Consider the following 11,232-nt stretch of genomic DNA (forward strand, 5'->3'; position numbering starts at 1 on the left):
GCTGCCAGCCTACCTGATTGTTCAGGTGTTAAAATAACAATAAAGTAAAAAAAAAAAAGGCTATGGCTCTCTTGGTTTTCCGCTACGGAACCCTCGTGGTCGTACTTGCCCGTTGCTTGGGGATATGTTGTGTTGGAGAGTCTTGGAGTGACCGTCGCGGAGAAGCGGTGGTTGCTCGCGGCGCTGTGTTATGATTTGAGGAGTGTGTCGACGGCGGGCTGGTGGTGATGGCGTCCCATGCACTAGCGAGTGTGTATATTGTACTACCCGATGCTAGATGTCTATGTATGCTATGTGGATTCTCGTCGTTTACTGCTATTAACGGTGGGCATCAGCTATTTCTTCGAAGTTGTGTTTGGGATCAATGTGATCGCACTTTGTGTTCACAGCCGGAAGCAGTGATTTGTATGTGATTATCCCCGCCGTAGCGGGAATAAAGAATTCATTCTTGGTTCTGGTGTATGTTGAGTAGTGCTGTTAAGACTGTAAAACACTGCTCAGTGACGGGAGCACAGAGCATGAGTACCGTGAAGGCTGCATGAGTCATTTTAGGATAGTGGGAAGGCCATGTTTAGTGTTAAGGTAGCGTGCTTGTAAAGTTACTTGAGTATCTTATGATTTATTCTGTGGTCTGCCGTTAGGTATGACATTCCGTCGCGCTGACCACTCAACTACCAGGGGCGGACATCCAAGCTGGTGCTGCGTCTCTAATGACCTCCATGTCCACGGGACCCAGTCTTCCTTTTTAGACGATCAACGCTTCTAGGAAAACTACCGTCGTTTACACTCACTTATGGTAGTGTGTGGTAGCTTCTGGTAGTTTTGCAACTCTAAGTGTGACGTAGCGGGTTCTATTAGTCGAATATTCATCGATCCAATCATATAATAGTTAGGGTAATTTGTAGGACTTACTAAAGGAAGCCCGGCCGTTGTGGCCGAGCGGTTCTTGGAGCTTCAGTCTGGAACCGCGCGATCGCTACGGTCGCAGGTTCGAATCCTGCCTCGGGCATGGATGTGTGTGATGTCCTTAGGTTAGTTAGGTTTAAGTAGTTCTAAGTTCTAGGGGACTGATGACGTCAGATGTTAAGTCCCATAGTGCTCAGAGCCATTTGAACTAAAGGACGTTGTAAGGTAATGGATGGTAAGAGTATGCAGATGGCTAACAGTACAAATGCTACGCACATATAGTTGGGAACATTGTTGGTAGTGTACATGCGATATTTTACTGCTCTGAATGGTGCTGGCGGTACGCAACAGCAGAAACGCAACAGCAATTGAAATGTGCGATCTTGATGCAATAGATCATTAATTTTTAGTCCCTGCGACGGTAAACAATAACCCAGTCTCTAGCACTACTTGCTGAACAGCTTAGTGAAGTTTCATTTGCGATTACAAAACATTCCATGAGACTCCAGCCGAATCTACTGAACAACCGACTGAAGTTGCATACGAATCTGCCGATCGAAAGGCTACAGCCGACAGATCCTTGGACCTGTCGCAAATAAATTAGAAATCGATTACCCCTAGACGTACTCTAGGCATTCGCGCAGTTTTTCCACTTTCTCAAATAGGAATAGAAGGAGGGAAAGTCCAAAAGAGAAGGGGAACCACACAAAAATTACAAATAATTACCTCTTTCACAGTCAAAAATTGTTTAGAAGAATAAGAAACGGAAAGTAAGAGCTACAGTAACAAAATTGAAAAGATTTGCTGAGAGAGATGTAAATAAAAAGTCGGAAACAGATCACTGGTGAGGAGAAAAAAGGACACATAACGTGAAGAAGCTGATACAATTTCAAAATTTTCAGCCACAGGCTTCTACATATTCGATCGGCAATAGCACAGATAAAGATGAAGAGGACAGATCTACCGTTTGATCAGGATGCGGCAACTCTCGTCCTGAGAACTGGGTGCAATGCATTTTACGACAGAAGTAATGCTCCTCTTTGACGGCAGTGGCTGTGACGTACGCTATTGTGCACTCTTAACGTCCTAATAGGTCAGATGTATAAAGCTGACGTTTCTTTACAGCTTACTCCGAAGTAAAACTGACAATGTATTGTGGTATTGCTCATTGATAAATAACGTATTCTTTGTGAAAGGCTAACAGATACACCTTAAACACTGTGTCTCACGGAGAGGAGACAGTATGTTACCAAAGATATTACGCAAAACCACTAGATGCGTACTCTTACGCTCGTCTACCCTAAGCAGAAGTCTTACTGCTCCAGGGACGAAACGGTTTTCCAAATGCCCCGATTTCAATAAGAGTTCAGAGAGGTGTGTCGTTAGACGCTTTGTAAATATTGCCCCAATTTCCATTAGCTGGGTTCTGTGTGAGTGGAACACAGTTATACAACCAAATTGGTTAGAGAATAGGAAGTACCAGATGAGCACCACATATGGGGTTATTGCAGTCTAGTTCAATTCATCCTACGCATAATTTTATGTTTTACGTTTTCTTATGTTACAAAGAACTTAGTGATTTTAATTTGAGCAATAGATTGTGATATAGTATCATTTATGTGATAAATGACTTGTGATACAGTTTAAAGAGAGCAGATCTTGATGAAACAGCAATAAATAACAATCAGAACTAAAAACCCTCTTCTTTCACTGATACAGTTATCTCGGAATTCTTTTTGATAGAAAAATAACATTCTAATCTTTGAAAGAGGAAGGCTATAGCCTAGAACAAAAAAACGTACCTTGTAACGGATACACAAGCGAACTCAAACCTTTCAACATCAATTCCCTGCCTTTCACTGCTGTCCCACAGATATCCCCACCTTCTTCATGCCAATATATTCCTTAAATTCCCAAAGTCAGGAGCACTTTTCATCATCTTAGTCGTTCGACCTCACACCATCTCAAGTTCTTACACTCGTTCTCTTTCTGAAGCACCTCCGAATCCGCTCTGCTTCTAGCGAACTACGGTCCTGCGATTCGATATTTCCAAAACTTAAACACCAGCCGAGTCACCTTGGTGTTCTCTGAAACCATATCTCTCTCTCTATACACTGCCCACTGTGATAGTTCTTCCCTGCTACAACCTTCTGACTGCTGTTATTATTTGGTAGATTATTCTTATGGGGGTTTCGCTTAGATGCACCCCACTTCTGTATATTTTTCATGTCATCCAGCATTCCAATCTTACTTCTTCCTCTCCCTCTATTTCTTGCAATCTTTGTGCTACAACTCCTCATTGCATGCAAATCCTTGTCAATATACATATCACACAAAATGTTAACCCCGTTCCCCTAATTTCCACTAGTATTCGTCCCTGCGATATTTTCTTAAGCATTTCATCGTTCCTCCTCCTTTCAGCCCATTTAAGTGAATACATTTTTTCGTATATAAGTTTCAGAACCATCCAATATTTTTCTTGACAGTCAGTTCTCACTGTTTTAATGTACTAAACTACGGTGTTCTGAAAATCTCTTTTTCATTGATTCCGGAATTCTTTTTGCGTTCACCAAACCCATCACTTTCGCAGCTTATTTGCCAGACATCCACTTCGACACAAATGGATAAATTATCCATACTAACTATCGTGTCCTCTTAGCATCGCTTCAGACCTTTCAGTCCCCAATATGTCTTAAATTCTCTTTTCTCAGAGCCGACATGCTCATTTTTGTTTACATGACTGCCATCGTCCATCCTCACAGTCAGTATATGAGTTTTAATTATCTTTGCCGGCCGCTGTGGCCGAACGGTTCTAGGCACTTCAGTCCGGAACCGTGCTGCTGCTACGGTCGCAGGTTCGAATCCTGCCTCGGGCATGGATGAGTGTGTTGTCCTTAAGTAGTTCTAAGTCTAGGGGATTTATGACCTTAGATGTTAAGTCCCATAGTGCTTAGAGCCATGTTTAATTAACTTTTTTTGAAATGACAGCTGCAATTCTGTAACAAGACCGAGACTTCAACTTTGATTTCCTGCTTTTCGCGGGTAATCCGTCTTACTGTTTGGCTTTTCAAACTGGCATCCTGGTACGACTGGCCGCCACGCGATTCCCCCCCCCCCCCCTCCTCCCACACATGTGAAACACTTGAACATAGATATATATTCTCGCGGAATGCGAATAGCGCCAGCGTTAGTGATAGAAGTTTATGCATTAATTTCTGTTTATTTATCTGATGTCTATAGGCATAGAAAGTGGATAAAATTTTACCTCCAGTTGCAGCAACTGAAAATACAATTAAGTAGTAAGTAGATTACCCGTGGGCCTAAATATGTTGATAGCTTTAGTCTGAGCTACGGGGTAAGTATAAAATATTCTGTCAGTCCATTTCGTTATGATATTTTCTACGTATTTCTACCACTCCCTGCTGCAACTGGCTTCACAATGACCATTGTACCCTCCCCCACGTTGTTCTACACTCCAATAATAGCAATTCGTTGGCATAACATTAGCCTGCAGCGTAACACAAACTGGAGATTCGTTTGTAAACAGTTCGAAACAACAACAGCTGTAATAACGGCAGACACGTTGGTGCAAGAACAATAGTTCCAGAATACTACGGTACCGTCAGTCAACATTGATAGTGATCGGTGTCTACTGCGCGCACTGCATTTCTCGCTTGACTGCCACTCCACAGTAGAGAAAAGGAAAGTTTGATATAGCTCCGTAAAGATGACGCGATCTGAGGCTCCAACATATAAGACACCCAGTTGTTAGGTGGAAATACACAAAATAACATAGAAGACACCAAGTGTTAGGTGGATATGTACAACTCAGTCACAAAATTTCTGTGTTTAAAGAAGACGCAATTTCAAATAATTGCCCTTAAAGCCTGCAACCTAAAAGACGCCCATTTGTTAGATGGAAACACACTACCCATTCACAAAATAATGTAGAATGCACCCACTGTTAAGTAAAAGAATACTATTCATTCCCTAACTTTCAGTGTTACACGTATCTTACTCGCACCGGTAGATATCTTGCACCGTTTAGGATACATGCAAGCTCTGTTTTCATATACGATAACGTCACAGTACACAACCAATGGAACTTATTTAAAACCCGACTGTGAGAAATTAGTTGTCTGCAATAAGAATATTCATTTGATCGGATGAACTCTTGGCTGCAACCAACAAGTACGTGTTTTCACGGAGCATTACGTGTATGTGCTCTTTAGCGAAGCAAGAATTTCAGTTACGTTGATCAGAACTTCAGCATATCCCACTAATCAATCTAAAGTCGTTCTTTCCGTCAACTATAGCAGACCAAAAGGGGGCTGGAAGGTTGGTTCTAAATTCTCTACTGAAAGAACTGTTCGTTTGTATCTTAATCGCTCACGTCAGTCTTTTACCTACACGCGTAAAAATAAAAATAAGCTAGCCTCGTTACTTGTGAATACAATACAGCCATCACTGAGTTTCAAGAACGTTGTTGCCCTTCCACTAGCCCTATAAGCAATACGTCTTCTTTTGAGCCGTTGATGGTTTGAGTATAGAATAATTATGTTTCCCCTGTTTAAATGACTGTGCTATTTCAAAATGAATCTCACGTGAGAGTTCTCCTGTTGCAACACTCGCGAAGACTGTTTCTTTCATTGGACAACACTGCGACAGTAATTAATGTGTGTCCAACGTTGTGTGTTAATTAGGATCTTGTAACATCAATGCAAGGTAGTATTATAGGCTGCTAACAAAGAAAAATAAACATTAAATGATGAACGCACAGGAGAAAGCATTTTTAATTGGAATATGAAACTGGACCGTAAAATAACTGACAACCTCATTTAGTGTGCTCTGTAATTTCAAAACGTAATTAATTCAGTTTTACTTCTGCAGGATCAGAAACTTAACAGCTTTTATAATTTTCGTCTACGTCCATACAACGTGTGCTTGGTAACTTGGCGCTTTGTTCCTATGGTTACAGGAAATGACTCATTGTTAATGACACCGAAAGATTAATTCTGTAACGGTAAACAATATGAATATTGCAACAGTTTGGTTCTTCGTACTTCAGATATGAAGTACTCGCCCCTAAAATGTGGATGAATCAGCAAAGAACTACGAAATGGGGATGCAGAACGCAACGGAAACCATTACATTAAATACACATGAGCTGCATTCATCGGACATGAGGGCTGTAATTGAAAAAATTTCATGATGATCATTCCGTTGGCAAAATATTCCGGGTAAGTCCCCCGGCAGATCTCCGGGAGCGGACTGCCAAAGGGCACGCGATAATGCGAAGAACATGCAATAAAGAACGAAAGGTGGAATTCTACGAGTCGGGGCATGGAATGTCAGAAATGTGAACATGGTAGGGAAGGTACAAAATGTGAAAAGAGAAAGCCTGAACTCCAATCTAGATGCAAGTGCGATCATTGACGTGAAGTTGAAAGAAGACGAGGATTTCTGCTGTGATGATTATTAGGTAATATCAACAGCAGCGCAAAACTGTGTAACAATAGTATTCGTTATGAAAGCGCAGTAAGGCAGACAGTCAGCTACTACGAACAATTCAGTGATAGTGTTGTTTATATCAGAATCGACAGCAAGCCAAAGCCAATGAGAATATTTCTGGTATACCTGCCGACGTCGCATGCAGAACATGAAGAGATAAAATAAGAATATGAACGGTAATTCAGCACGTGAAGGAAGATGGGACTCAAATAATCATGAGGGACTGGAACGCGATTGTAGGGGAAGTAGTAGAAGAATGGGTTACGGGAGAATATAGCCTTGGCAGCAGGAACGCAAGAGGAGAAAGACTAATTGAGCTCTGCAATTAATTTCAGCTAGTAACAACGAGTACTCTTTTCAGGTCACACAGGGAGGAAGTGTACGTGGGAAACATTCCAGCTAGATTATGAAATGAGATATTGGAATATAAGGCGTACCTAGAAGCAGATATAGAATCTGATCACAATTTAGTAATGATGAAGAGAGCACTGAGGTTTAAGAGAATCGTCTGGAAGAATCAGTGAGGGTTACTGAAGTAGTGAGGAAGGATGAGATGCGTTTGAAATTCGCTAGGGATGTTGATAATACGTTAAGGATTAACAAAGTAAGCAGTCAAGTTGAAGGGGAGTGGACATCTCTGAAAAGACCAATTACTTATGTCGGAAAGAAAAACTCAGATATCAGCAAGGTAACTGAGTAGATATTTCAGTTGATCGATAAAAGAAGGAAATACAAAAATGTTCAATGAAAGACAAAAGTACAACAATACAAATCACTTCGGAATGAAATAAACAGGGTTGCAGAGGGATGCCAAGGCGAAATGGCTGCAGTAAAAATCTGAAGAAATCGTCCGAAGGGGTGATCAGCGTAAAAAACAAATTAAAAGCAAGGGCAGCAGCATCAAGAGTACGAGTACAATGGCAATTCCACGGTTAAATGCAGAAGAGAGGGCAGATAGGTGGTAAGAGTACATTGAATGCCAGTATAAGGGGCAGGAATTGTCTGATATGAAAGAAGAAGATATTGGAGTCGATATGAAAGACACTGGGGATCCAGTATAGGGGATCCAGTATTAGAATTTAAAAGATAGAATAAGGTAGAAGGGATAGTTACCATTCCATTGGAATTTTTAAAATCATTGGGAGAAATGGAAACCAAACGACTATTCAAGTTGGCACCTAGAATCTTTGAGACTGGCGACATAGCATCAGTCTTTCGGAAAAATACTATCAACACAATTCCGAAGAGGCAAGAGCCGACAAGTGCGAAAATTAGCGCACTATCAGCTTAACAGCTCCTGCATCCAAGATGCCGACAAGAATAATAGATAGATGAGTGGAAAATAAAGTTCATGATCCTTACGAAACGTAAAGGCACCAGAGAGGCAGTACAGACGCTACGCTTGATAATGGAACCAAGTCTGAAGACACGTCACGTTCAAAGGATTTGTCGACGTGGTAGAGCATTCTAAAATGTAAAATGGTGAAAGATCTTCCAAATTCCGAAATAATAAGAGCAACCTGCAGGGAAGGACAGGTAGTATACAATATGTACATGAACCAAGAGGGAACAATAAGACTGGAAAACCTTGAACGAAGTGCTCGAATTAAAAAGGGTGGAAGGGTGTCAAATGACACACCTACCAGCGATGCAAGCCTGACGACTGTGTTCCAGGAGCTTGTCTGATGATGGTGCTGTGTTCCGAAACCGGTAAGTAGTAGGCAAAATAAAGAAAATTGAGACTGTAGATGGAAACTTACAGTTTGACAACTGAATATCACAAAAGCAGATAATATGACGGGCAACTTACAATGTACTTTTCATCACTTGTTAAATGTATCTGCACATAGAAAACTTTGTTTTCTTTTTATGTAGAATAATTTTTCTTGCTTGACAAAAAATGTAATGCTTTCCTATGTAAACATTCTACATGCCTTCATTTCTAAATCTCTCGTATCTTCACTATACATAATATCTGTGTGGGCTGTACATCAGTTTATCCGTGCTTTCGACATTCAGTTGTCACTTAAAGATGGCGTAAGAAGCCGAAAGTTGGTTCGTGCCGGAAAAAATGTAATTGTTTAGAACATTAAGACGTATTTCCTATTTGATATTATTATCATGTTCTGCCAAGAACAAACGGAAAATTCAGCTATTGTAAAAATTTTAAAATGTGATCTTACAGAAGAATGCTGGAGATTAGATGGATAAGTCCTACAACAAATGGCGATACACTGTATCGATTTGGGAAGAAAATAGCGTAATGGCAGGACTAAAAGACGGGATCAGAGCGGGAGGTGAAACGATAGCAGAGGTAGGCTAAGGACTGAGTACAGTGAGCAGGTTGAGATGTGTGTAGTAGGTTGCAGTAGCTATGCAGAGGTGAAGACACTTGTGCAGAATAGACTTACATGGAACTAAATTAAATCTACGTTTGAAATGAAGACCAAAACACGACAACAACGTAGCCCATTTTGGTTTCTTTTGCACGCCAGTAAACCTTTACTTTGCTATAACTGATATCAGTTTTCTAAGTTGCTAAGTTGCTTGGGTAGCTCAGATGGCAGAACACTTGCCCACGAAAGGCAAAGGTCCCGAATTCGAGTTTCGGACCGGCACACAGTTTTAGTCTGCCAGGAAGTTTCAGAACGGCGCATACTCCGTTGCAGAGTGAAAATCTCATTCTGGAAACATCCCCCAGGCTGTGGCTAAGCAATGTCTCTGCAATATCCTTTCTTCCAGGAGTTCTAGATCTGCAAGGTTCGCAGAAGAGCCTCTGTGATGTTTGGAAGGTAGGAGACGAGGTACTGGCAGAATTGAAGCTGTGGGGACGGGTCGTGAGTCGTGCTTGGGTAGCTAAGATGGCAGAAGCACTTGCCCGTGGAAGGCAGAGGTCCAGAGTTCGAGTCTCGGTCCGGCACACAGTTTGTCTGCCAGGAAGTTTCATAAAAGCACACACTCCGCTGCGGAGTGAAAATCTTATTCTGGAAACTTTCTAATCATCACTTGGCAGATTGTAGACCTCAAAATGGAATACATCACGTGGCCATAACTGGAAGTATATAGTTCATGTTTTATTTAACATAGTTTGCAATTATAGTGTTTCAGGAGGAAAAGGAAATATTTTAATTCATGCACGAAATATTTTAAAGTGGTAGCACAGACTGATCAGAATGTAACAATCCATACACTACATGTCCATCTAACAGCTGTTAGAATGTAATTCAAGTAAATACAGAAGATGTTACTTGAAAGCAAATACGTTTTCATAAATACCGACTTCAGTACACTTTAGAATTCTCTTGATGTCAGCAAGTGTAGCTCATTTCAAGTACACTTGGCGTACTTTTAGGGGGCATCCCTATGCCTAATACGAACGAACAACTCGTCTCTTGGTTCGTCTTTTCATTGTAGACTTTGGCATTCAGTCATCCCCATAGGCAAAAATCTAAAAGGGTGATATATGCGGAACTTGGTCACAAACGAACCTGACCATTTCTGTCCATCCATCATCCGATGAATGTTGGATTTAGATTATGTGTCACCTGACGCCTAGAATGTGCAGGGTCCCCGACATGCTTGAAGAATAAACCCATCTCTGTAGCCAAAGAAACTTCTTGCAATACTGCAAGAAGATCGTTCTCATGAAAGACTAAATAACAGGCCATATAAGACGATGCGGTTACACAACAGACACAATTGACTTATTGTCAGTCACAGCACACCGCACTATACATTTACAACTGTTTATATTTGTAGAAAATTTTTCTACTCACACAAATGTTGGTTTTGGTTGCACCCTCAATGTGAGTTGCGAGTGTTATTGACACTGACATGACTAAATGTGGCTTCATACCTAAACAGTATTAATGAGATCACTCTCTTACACCCCCACGCACGGGTTCCTGGGTTCGATTCCCGGCGGGGTCAGGGATTTTCTCTGCCTCGTGATGGCTGGGTGTTGTGTGCTGTCCTTAGGTTAGTTAGGTTTAAGTAGTTCTAAGTTCTAGGGGCCTTATGACCACAGCAGTTGAGTCCCATAGTGCTCAGAGCCATTTGAACCATTTGAATCTTACACCCGTTTTCCCACTCTTGCTTGCTGTGACGTAAATATTCCCTAATGCCCGTGGAAGATCACTCACTCAGGAAACAATCGTAGCATAACGAATAACTTTCCAGCAAATTTATCATCCAGTTTAACAGTCGGCATAATTGTATACGAAAGAGTTGAGGCATTGTAGTTGATCATACATTTCTCTTGGTACCTTTTATTTCCAAGCCTTCCTTTCATATGCGCATCATCTTCAAATCCGATAGGTCGGAGTCGAAAATAGATTCCTTGCTGAACGATGGGATAAGTTTGTTTATCTCATCTAAAAATTTTCAGGCCGATTCCGCTGTTTGCAATGCACGGTTTGTTTGAAATTTCGTTATCTTACGTATTCAAATTTTGTAGCACTGTTTGAAAATATGCAACCATCCACTGGGTCCCTTGAAATCACGGTGATCTATATCGTACACGAGTTGTGTGTCGAGCTCAGTAGGTCATTATCGCACGCATCCAGTAAATTGTATCGAGTATCCTTGAAACACGCAGACACGTTTTTGTGACAAGTGCGAATTGTCCTTTGAAAATCCGTAGTTGTTCTTACGCAGTACACGGCCATATTGCTGGACTTATTCGCAATCTGTTTATAATTGTTTTTCGCTATGCTGCGGATAATATTCCATGTACGTTGGTATGTTCATACCCCGCCCTTGTACGTCACAGGATAGGACGTTCGTGACTCTCTGTCCAACAAGGATGATGAACTA

This window comes from Schistocerca nitens, chromosome 2 (genome assembly GCF_023898315.1).
Source record: "Schistocerca nitens isolate TAMUIC-IGC-003100 chromosome 2, iqSchNite1.1, whole genome shotgun sequence".
In the NCBI taxonomy this organism is placed as follows: domain Eukaryota; kingdom Metazoa; phylum Arthropoda; class Insecta; order Orthoptera; family Acrididae; genus Schistocerca; species Schistocerca nitens.